Here is an 11,840-nt window from a genome sequence, read left to right on the forward strand (position 1 = left end):
CTCAGAATACCTCGTGTCAGAAGTAAGACCTGCAGACACAGATCATTTTCTTTTCAATCACCAAAGACATGGATAACCTCTGTTGTTTTGACTCCCTCACCTCTATTAAATCTGGTCTCAAAACGCACCTCTTCCCTCAGCAGTAAGTTCAATTGTGGCAGGTCCGCACTGCTTTGTGTGTGGTGTGCTGGATTGTGTGTGTGTACATAATTATGCGTGTGTACACATACACATGAATGTGTATTTGTCAGTGTTTGTATGTTTGATCACGCGTGCGCACAGTGTGTGTGTGTCTGTTTGTGCATGTGTGCCTGTATGTGCATATGTGTGGAGGGCAGCTGCAATGTACACATGTATGTAAACATGTATGTATGCATTGTGTGTGTGTGTGTGTGTGTTTAGTTTGTTAGTCACCTTTTGGTGTATGTACGTAACATTGATGTAATGTGTCATGTAAACAAAAATGTTTTATAAAGCACCTAGAGCAGATATCTCGATAGTGTGCCATATAAGTGTCCATTATTATTATTATTATTATTAACTTGTCAGCAGCAATTAAAGGGTTGGAAACAAAACACTCAAAAGCCGTTTCTGGCTGGCAACAGTTTTTATTTGTGGTAACAGAAATGTCAGCAAAACCTTTCTACCATGCATATCTAGGATCAGAAAACAAAAACAAAAGTATTTTCTGAATATTTTGTCAGGAGAAAACAATAAAAGCAACCGCTTTATATGGACACAACACATTGAATTTGTGTGTGTTGCAAACAGCACTATCTGTAAAACCGAAAGCAAGAGTTTCAGCAAAAACCCTCCACACCATGCATACCTAAAAGCTAAATTCCAACAGGTAAAACTGTGAGGTCAAAACACATGAAATGAGAATGTGCAATCACAACACACACTTTTTTTTTCTTCCTCAAGACATGCACATGTTTAAGAAGTACATGTGCATACATGACATTCACAATGACTAGACACACTCTCATTTTGTTTCACGAAAAAAAGAAAGTGCTTATGCCACCTGATTCAGGTAATATCTTCAGTAGATCAGACATGCCTGAGGTGTGTGTGTGTGTTTGCATACATCTATAAGTGCAGGTATTTCAAATATGAGCAAAAAGTTACTTTTTTCTATTATAAAATGCAAGTGATCCCTGATTCAGGAATACCTTGAGTACTTCAAATACACACGAGATGTGTGTGTGCATGCATACATCTGTACATGCAGGTACTATAATATATGAGAAAGAAGTGTCTTGTGCAAATATCAAAACCTGACTTGCAGGAAGAACTATTGTGTCAATATGAAAAAGCCTGAAGTTGCAGCAACCGAAAGTAAGACTTTTTACAAAATTTTATTAAGCAATCATGAACTGTTTTTAATCTCAACGAGATTTCAATCAAACATCTAGCTTTGTCATAACTGAATGCCACTGCTTGGTCCGCAAATTAACCAACATTCAACAAAAATTTACAAAGACAATAATTTTAATTGAACAAAAAAATGTGAAGAATCGGTTATTCAACCAGCTCTGGAAAATGGACAGTTGAAGGAGACTGATCTTGGCAAAATGATCACTGCAACAGACACTGGATAAAGTCTGGAAAAGAGACGATGCAGTTTAATCATTGACGTCTTGCATTCAGTTCTTTAGCGCATAAACCTGCTCACTGTGCTAACAGTATAACATGGACATTCTTTCATTTGACTATCACTCCAAATAAAGTTGAAGATCAACAAATATGATTAAAATTTCAGCATTATATATTGCTAAACACCCAGCTGTTGACTAAGTACCAATGAAAGCAAGAAAAACAACACAGTATTCCCAAAACAATCAGAAATAAAATATAATTTTAAATCTAACAAATGCCACAGAAGTTTAAAAAAAAAAAATAAAAAAAATCAATCAGCTAATGAGACTCATGAACAACAATGTATTCCAAGACGAAACAGAGACAGAAAAAAAAACTGAAATACATGTGTACTAAAGGCAATTAACGAAAGATATATATATATCCCTGGCACCAACTTCTAAAATAATTTATGACAATGTTTTGATTTTCCCCCCAATGTACATAATCTTTTTTTTTCTTCTTTTTCTTTTCAACCAAAAGGTAAAACCTCACCTCTGGGGTGAAAAAGCAGGTACAGCATGTGTTCCAAGTAAGTCGAGCAATAATCCAGCTGAGCAGTTAAAAAAGATGATAGCTGTCTCCTGCATAAATTTCCATGTATGATGAGTTGACTTTATGCTTATACTTTGAACCGAAAGACTAATATCAACAATATGAACATGCAACATCTCCCTCTTCCCGTTTTTAAAATGTTTACGTTTGCCAAAGCATAACACTTTAGTTGAAATAAAAAGAAGAAAAAAAAATAGAGGAAAACAACTATGACAAATGCTGAATGGTAGGTGAACAGAAGCAAACCTGACTTTTTTAACATAAGGCATCGGACATGTAACTGTTTGAATTCAACCCTGTTTTCTTTTAACCTTGTAATACTTTGATTAACATTAAATGGCCATACTTAGTTTTCAAGTGGACGTATACTTTTGATTTATAACAGTGGTAAAGGTCCCATAGCCGTGTAGTTTTACAGCCACAAGGGAAGTGAATTCCTCTTTATTGTGTCTAGGGCTTGGCATGGGAAGGCAGGGCCCAATCCTCTCCTCCTGCCGCTTTTCACCTTCTCCAACTAAAGGAAGGAACCCCCATTCACACCAGGGTGGAGTGAGGAAAACTGGAGTGAAGTGCCTTTCCCGGAAGAACACACCACCATGCTGAAAGGGGGCCTAAAACTCTGTTTAGACCAGCGCAATAGCCGAGGGGTTAAAGCGTTGGACTTTCAATCTGAGGGTCCTGAGTTCAAATCTAGGTAACAGCGCCTGGTGGGTAAAGAGGAGAGATTTTTCTGATCTCCCAGGTTAACATATGTGCAGGCCTGCTTGTGCCTTAACCCCCTTTGTGTGTGTATTCACAAGCAGATCAAATACACACATTTAAGATCCTGTAATCCATGTCAGTTTTCAGTGGGTTATGGAAACGAGAACGTACCCAGCACGTACCCAGCATGCACCCCCCCCACGAAAACATAGTAAGGCTGCCTACATGGCAGGGTAAAAACAGTCATTCACATAAAAGCCCACTCGTGTACATAGGAGTGAACATGGAAGATGCAGCCCACGAACGAAGGAGAGAGAAGAAACTGATTATGGGTGATCACTGGTGATCAGAAGTCCAACACATGACCAGTTATGCCACAGTGCCTCCTGTACCACTATGGACACGCTGACCTTGTTCCGTGGAGAGTGGGGAAGCTCAATGCTCAGGAGGAATGGGGAAAAGATATGAAAAAAAACCCACAAATGTCTTCAATCTGAACACAAACCCTGTTTCTAAATTTTGATTCATAAAATGCCTTCTTCAGCATTATGATGAATAGTAGGCCTCCTTCAGTCATGGCTGACCATGGATAGAGTATATCCGACCTAATGTCTAACTGGGCTGTCTGCTTGGACCAAGCAGCGTCGCCTGTGACTGAAGAGACCGATGCAAGAGAGACAGTCTCTGTCGCAGCGATCACATATCGCTACCAAAAAAACAAATGAGAGACTATGTCGCTGTTTTGCTTCATATGGGTGCCTAGAGCATGCTGAAAATTTACATAAGTGAACTGACAGGAGTGGGAAAAGGTGTTTGATGTTTCAAAGTTTCATTTATCCAAAAGCAACTGAAAACTGCTTGCCAGCACAGGAATCATGAATAAAGTATTGATGAAATATGATAAGTATTATTGTTACCACCACTACAGAAATTACTGCTGCTACTTTTGGTGCTTCTAAACACTTTTGTGTCAGGGGGGAGAGGGAGAAGCAGGTTTTTTTTTTACATATATAGGAATGGGCAAAACAATGTCTTCCTGCCCACATATACAAAGAGCAGCTGCAAACACACGTATACAGTAAATACACACTTTCAGAGAATAATAATGAGCACAGCAGGTGCTGTCACACACCCACATAAAAATGTATTACACAGTCTGAGACGGTCACACATGTCAGATGACCTGTCGTTCCATAATAATTAACATCATCGCAACCACAGCTGGAGAATATAGTTAACAGTGCAGAATAAAACCACGCGAAGACAATCTGTCCCACAACCATTGGAGAAAAGTACAATGAACTCTGAATAACAAACAAAAGCACAACCCCACACATGGTGTCATATATTTGAAGAAAATTCCACACAAACTCTGACAAAACGCAAAAAAAACCCCAAAAAAACAAAAAACTTGTACATGGCAGATTTGCACTTCTTTTTTTTTTCTTTTTTTTTTAAAGTTTTATGTATGGACACAAATTGCAATCTTAATTCCATGTCTCCTTTCCAACCCACCCCTGATGCAAATGTTAGTGCTGCCATATCAAAAGCTTGGAAATAACAGAATGGATTTATAATTTGGCCACCTGAGTGTTTCGACATGGCTGTACATTCCTTGATGTACTCCCAATGACATCTCTTCCAATCCATTCTTTTCAAAAATACACTTGCAAATTATACAACATGCACAATAACACACACACACACAAACACACACCAACACACCCACAGTATAATATGGTAAAAACTGTTCTCATACTCAGATACTGACAATGCCAACATGACGATCACAAACTTTATCAACAAAAGTTTACGTACAGTTGTGGCCCAAAGGGAACATCTTTCATAACATGGAATGCAAGACTGTAAATAAATTATATGAAATATTGGAATCAATGGAAATGACACAACACTCAACAACAACAACAAAAGTAAAATTATTGCACAACCAAACCCAAGACTAGCAATGGAATTATAATATATATATATATATATATATATATATATATATATATATATATCAACACAAGAGATAGAAAAATTAAAACAGACATATACAGATTCATATCACTTCCAAAATTTTGAGACCAAAAACTTCAATGTTTGAAAATTAATACATTTCAAGACAATCCAAAAAACAGAATCAGCTGTTGGAACTTACATTATTAACCTTCACTGGCTGTCACTTTTGACTACACACAGAAGCTCATGTGGGTCGTCCACGACCCATACCGCTGTCGCTTTTGACTACACATGGAAGAGACAAAAACCTGTATATTCCTCCAAAGCTTGTGTGGGTCGTGCACGACCTATACTTTGTAAAGAGACAAAAACCTGTACATTCCTTCAAAGCTTATAACAAAACACAGGAAAGGAAAACATATCGTAACAACTGATTACACACACATGCGCTTGCACACACACACACAGACTCACACAAACACATACACTCAGAAGAAACACATGCTCATGGAGTCACACACATGCACATACACACACACACACACTCACACACGCACACACAACTGATCGCACACACAAACGCATAACACCACATGCACATACATACAAACCCTACTTACACTTCAGTTTCAGTTTCAGTAGCTCAAGGAGGCGTCACTGCATTTGGACAAATCCATATACGCTACACCACATCTGCCAAGCAGATGCCTGACCAGCAGTGGGGTAGTGAGGCTATTGAAAGTAAAACTTCTTTATTTTCCTTCACTAATTGCAAATTAAACCTTCTGAAATCACTATTAAAAAGGTATGGGTTGTGCATGACCCACACGAGCTTTCCAGGGGTGACCACGTTTTTTCCTCTTTAAAAAGCATGGGTCATACACGACCCACACAAGCGTCCGTGTGTAGTTAAAACGCCACCTTTAATTACTCATTAACTAATTAATGAATATGAATTTTTTTCATTTTTTGGCAAAAGTTGGCCTTTTCAGTGTAGGAAGCATTTCTGAAATTTCGTAGAAAAATATTAAGACTTGGCTGAGTTATTTGCGTTTTTGTATCCTTCTGGGTCGTGTACGACCAACGATAGCCAGCGAAGGTTAAGATGAACTGAATTAAAATGAACAGCATATTCCTTGATGTCAAAAACAAAATAACAACTATCTGAGAATGGAATTATTTTCTGCTCTTAGTTTTACATTGTATATTTCTAGACAAGGACTCAGCTTTAAATAATACAATGACATTAATTTGTAAAGTTTCCCAAAGCAGCCAATACAAATAGAGTAGCGTGAAGAGAGACGCAAGCTGCAGTAATGTTACATCACAGGACTCTAGCATAAATAAGGACTCTATAAATAAAAATGGCAATAACCAACTAAGTCAGCAACGACATGGCAATGACCAACTGATTCAGCAACTGTTGGGATATAATTCTATGCAACTTGCGAGTGAATTGCATGCAACGCTTCAAACAGGATGAATTTATAATCAACATACAGAACATGAATAACAATAGTACGATCAACTTTAAATCAGCTTCATGATCACAGGAGTAAAGGGAACATTGAAATTTGAATATTATTCATGTAATAATATTTACCTTCATACTTAATTGATCTGCATTCCAGGTCATATTTGTTGCTTGCTTTTATCCAAAGATTTATAAATTTGAAAAGGTTGGAGAGGAGGGTGGCACAAAGAACTTTGCACAACCAATTGAAATGTACACGTAGTTCAGTAAAATGAAGAACACACCTTACACATACACTTGCATGCGAGCATACATGAACGAATGCGTTCTTTCTCCATCCAGATCCAAACCACGACCACTAACACACATCAACCTTGACCATACCACCCAAAAAATGTTTTTAAAATGAAGTATAACTTAAAGTTTAAACAAATCTTGTATCACTGTAATCTGAAAACATTAGTACTTATTTAGTTATTAACTTGAACATTCTCATATTCGATGTGTATGAAAATACCTTGTAATAGTCATTGTGAAATTTATATGTACTGATAGAATGTATATATATATTGCCTTAATGGCAGGGGAACGAAGAAAGTATAACTGAAAAAGTAATCCTAAATATATAGAGGAAGTTATCTTGATAAAATTTGTTAATTTACCATGATTTTTAGATTCATTTAAATTATACCAAATATGTAAGTTTCAGCCACCAAAATCATTAAACTCATATTTGAAACCAGTAGTCACAACCAGGTGGTTAGTATCACAGACTGGTGACTGGGAAATTGTGGTTGGGACCTGTCAGAAGACAAACTTTTACTGATGTGGTTTTTGGCCACAGAAACCGGACAGCTCTATTTTTGGCTCAAATGGGAAGACCATACAGTTGAGAAACATCTATTTTGCCTAGAAGCCATATCTGAGGGTGGTACTTAAAATACATAATAATAATGATAATAATAATAATAATAGTAGTAATAATAATAATAATAACAAATACTCTGACTCAATTCACACTTTTCCTGAAAATTTGAAACAGAGCTGAAAGCACTTTTCATTCCAAATTTCACTGAAACTACAGTGAAAGTAGATTAAGAAATAATAAATCAATTTACACACTCATCGCATACAGGCATCATGACATAATTCATCCAGCTCACTTCCTGGCTCACACGCACACACACACACACTCACACACACACACAAACACACAATTCATTAGCATGGATGGCTTGGAACTGTGGTGGGAAAAGATCAGTACCACTGTAAAAAGTGTAATAGATAGATCTGTGTCTTCTCTGAAAGATTCAACAAAGAGGCAGTGGAAATGACATTTTAAACTTTAAAGTTTTTTTTCTTTTTTTTTCTTTCTTTTTTGTTTTTTTTTCTTTTTTTTAAATAAGGTGGATTGTAGAACCCAGTAATGTTGCCTCCATATTCAAAGCAACTCTCATCTAAATCTCAGGAAACAACAGGACTAATTTCCTGGATGTGCAAATTTCATATATGCATATATATCCCTTCCCCTACCCTCTTCTACCTGATTGTACAAATTAATGAAATGATGTTAAAAATAATAATAATAACAATAATAAAAACACTCCTAACTTTTTTCATCACAAAAAAAAAAAAATAAATAAATAAATAAATCAAAGACTTGAATCAGACATAGAGAGAGAGAGAGAGACTGGGGGGAAAGGGGCAGGTGGGGGGAAGGACAATTTGCATAGAATTCAGATAACACCAAATATATTGTCTCGCGCAGAAATATACATGAATATCAACTGTTATGATGTTCTCTAGTATGCTGTAGTTTAATATCACTGGAAGATAACCAAAAATACACAGTTCATCTTGGAATGATAATAAAGAAAACAACAGGGAGAAAAAAACAACAACAACGTTTTCTACGCTTGCTTCATTGTATGTAGTCAAAATATTGAATGTCAATAAATAAATTTATACATCTTGACTCAAGGACTTAAATAACAAATCACACTGATTAAGAGTATTGCACACAAAACATGAGCAAACTGTGAGTGGGAAATTAAAAAAGAAAATACACATATCACAACTGAGGAATAAAACAAAAACTGCATTGAAAAAAATATATATAATATAACTGTCAACGGGAGGAAGCCTACATGGTAATTAGTTGCAACAAAATTTACCAAGTAAAATAAATAAAAGTTTATACCAAATGGTAATGAGTAAAAATCACCCATGTCATACATTTGTTTTGGAAACTTAAATTAAAAAAAAAAAAAAAAGAAACAAAAAAGTAAGACATTTCATTATCTGACTAAATCTAAAGTGTCAAAGCACATAAAAAGACTTGCAACATAATGACCATCAAATACATTCTTTGAGAGTGGGGGGAAAATCAACAAAAATGCGTCAATAACAAAACAGCATTCTTGAATTATGCACACAAAAAAGCAGCCAACACATTTAACAAACGAAATTATGTGAAAAATGCAACAAATTGTACAATTATTCAAGTAAAGAAATCAATCTTTTCTTTACTAACATTATAACTTGTGTGACAGGCAGCTCTTTAAAATTAAAAATTCAGCTGAATCAAACTACAAAATTTGTGAAGCAGTCAATTTCACCAAATTTCATGAAGATCTGAAGATTATAACAAATAAATAACAATATTTCTTTTCCCTGGACTAGGGTTGTCACAAAATTTTATTTCAGCAAAAATACAGACTTACTGAGAAATGTAAAGAACTATACATATACATATATGTGCACTGCAGTGTCTTCAGGCTTCTTGTAAACGATTAAACTTGATGACTCAAAGTGCATAAAGGTGACAAGAAACTATAGCCAGTAGATAAATCTACCACAAGTTTGGTTGATTGCTTGTTTTAAATCCCACCATGCACTGCACATACAAGGTCACAGATCTGGACCTTTAAAAGCAACTGGTCTGTGACTAGGATTACTAGGAAGAAAATGAAAAATCATGACTTCGGTCTTTAAGTTACTGTGGAAAACACATTCATGTACATGTAATCCTTGTCCTCAGCAAGAGACAGAAACTGAGAAAGGTTCAGCATGCATAATCATTACCAACTAGCTTATTGTGCACTCAACCTGTGTGGAGTTTTTCTGATTTATAAACGTTGATGACTGGGAACAGGGGAGACCCTGAGTTGTGATGTGTGTGCTCATGCAGGAGTGCACATAACATTTTTAGTGAGTGAGACCTTTTCGAAAACAAATCCAGTACTGCAAAGATATAATTATCAAAAAGAAAGTTCAGAAGAACTGAGTGATTCCATAAAATGAAAAAATTAATCTCATCCCTTGAGTGTCTTTATAGAAAGACATAATGCAAAAAGAAATAGGCACACAAATAAGCATTTCAAGGGGGATTTGGGGGGGTCGGGAGGGGAAGGGGGGAGGGTTAAAACCTCAGAGAGGCCATCAGAGTAGCGTAATGTACCAGACACAAATTACTCCAAACTTATCAGTTTTTCACACAGCTGTACTGTTTCTTCGTTCTCAATCATTCAAGCAGAAAAATAGGCAACCCTGGTCTTAAGAGATGCTGCCTTCACCAGTATCATAATAAAGTCTTCTGAAGGAAAGAAAAATAAATTTCTTTGTCACTGTTACACAGATGCTTCAGAGTAGCAGCAAATACAAATATTTCAGCATGAACATTTGTGCTGCTGCTACAACTGTACTAGCGCCAGTTCCACACACAATGTTAGTGTGTGTGTATTTCTTTCATTTAAATTTGAATAGTATTTTCTATTTGCAAAAAAAGATGAAACAAGAAAAGAACTGAGATAAAACGATGCTGACATCTATCTAAATAAGAACTCTGTCTGGTACAGCATCTCATTCAGTCATTGGGTATAACCAGTGTAAATTTGCATGTCATCAAAGATGAAAACAGAAGTAAAATTACAGCAGAACACACTGGACTTATCTCCCATCTTTCTTAGCAAAGAAAATGATCAACAGCGCAAATTTTACTTGCAAAAAGTAAGCATTCTTTGTACTATTACTGTTCACTATAATTTAATGCTTTTAAAAATCAGCTTGGTACAATGTTGAAATCATACCATGCAGGTAAAATATGTAGAAGGCAGCTCGGCCTCAACATTTTTGGTTCAATATCAAAATCACTTCACTTCAAATAAATCTGACTATCCTTTTGTAGATGTTGTATGGTTCGATCATGCATTTGTTTCAAATTGATTTTTGTCACAATCCAACCTCCCCCCAAAAAATGCTTATAATTCGATAAAATGAAAATAAAACACATAACTGTGAAAAATAAATACAGTAACAAAAATCAGTTGTCATTTGTCAAATGTTCATTGAAAGTGGTAGAGAAAGAACATGAAGTGTTTACTGTTGACTGTTTCAAGTTCCATCAATGCCAGTTTTCATGTGCCTGTTGAGGTTCTTCACAAATAAAACTCTTTGCCACCTTCTTTGCTACCTTGTCTTTTGCTCTTGCTTTTGTGAGTCTTTGTATCTGCTGACCTCACTGCCAACTCGGTTTTCCTTTCAACATGCTCTTCTTGACTGGAAATGGACTCATTAAACCCATTCAACTGCAATTCTTTTCGATGGACAGCTGGGCCTTGATTATTTGGTTCTCCACTAATGCCAGCTTCTTTAAGGCCTTTCTCAGCGTGTTTCATTGCACGGAGGAGGTTCTCCACACTAACTTTATGGGTCAGTAATGTTTCCACTGATCCCAGGTTGTGCTGCAGCTTTGCGATCATTTCATCTTTCTGTTGTATTTGGTTTTGTAGAATGACGACTGTCTGCTCCGATTCGCGCATTTTGCGCCTCAAACTCTCGATTTCTGCATCTTTAACTGAGGCAATCTCAGCAAGTTTGCTTTTCAGCTTTTCGTCTTTTGATCTCAGAGCATCATGTTGGTCTGCTACTGTCGACTCCAGTTCACTAACACGACTATGCAAGAGATTGAGGTGCTTGTTCGCCTCTTCGATGCTTGTTCTGGGAATCATGTTTTCAGTATCAGTCAACGATGTCTGAAGCAATCGAGCTATTGTGTTTGAACTTACAAATGTACAATACTGCCACAAGATATCTGCAGTTTGCAATAAATTCCCGTGCGCTGATATATGAGGTTGCTCAAACTCGAAGGATGTTTATCAAAACGATAATAATATGCCGAGGATGGTGTTGACTGGTTCACTGTTCAGTTGACTAGGATCTTTCAAATTCCTCTGGTGATTCACACATGATACAATTAACGAAACTATTTACCACGAAAGAATTTCCATCGTCTGAAACCGAAAGGAAGCTGGCTCGTTTTGTGTGCATGTATCCAGTCTCACCGGGTAGGCTGCTGACAGAAACACAACAGCAGCAGCAAATCGTGGATCGTTTGATTATGTGCATAGCAAAAGTGTTCTTCCAGTGAATTTTTGTCTTGGATGCACAGTTACAGTGATTTTTGTATCCCAGTATCACACATTCAACGTACTGGGTTAATAGAACGTAG

The sequence above is a fragment of the Babylonia areolata genome, chromosome 3 (genome assembly GCF_041734735.1).
Source record: "Babylonia areolata isolate BAREFJ2019XMU chromosome 3, ASM4173473v1, whole genome shotgun sequence".
Classification (NCBI taxonomy): Eukaryota; Metazoa; Mollusca; class Gastropoda; order Neogastropoda; family Buccinidae; genus Babylonia; species Babylonia areolata.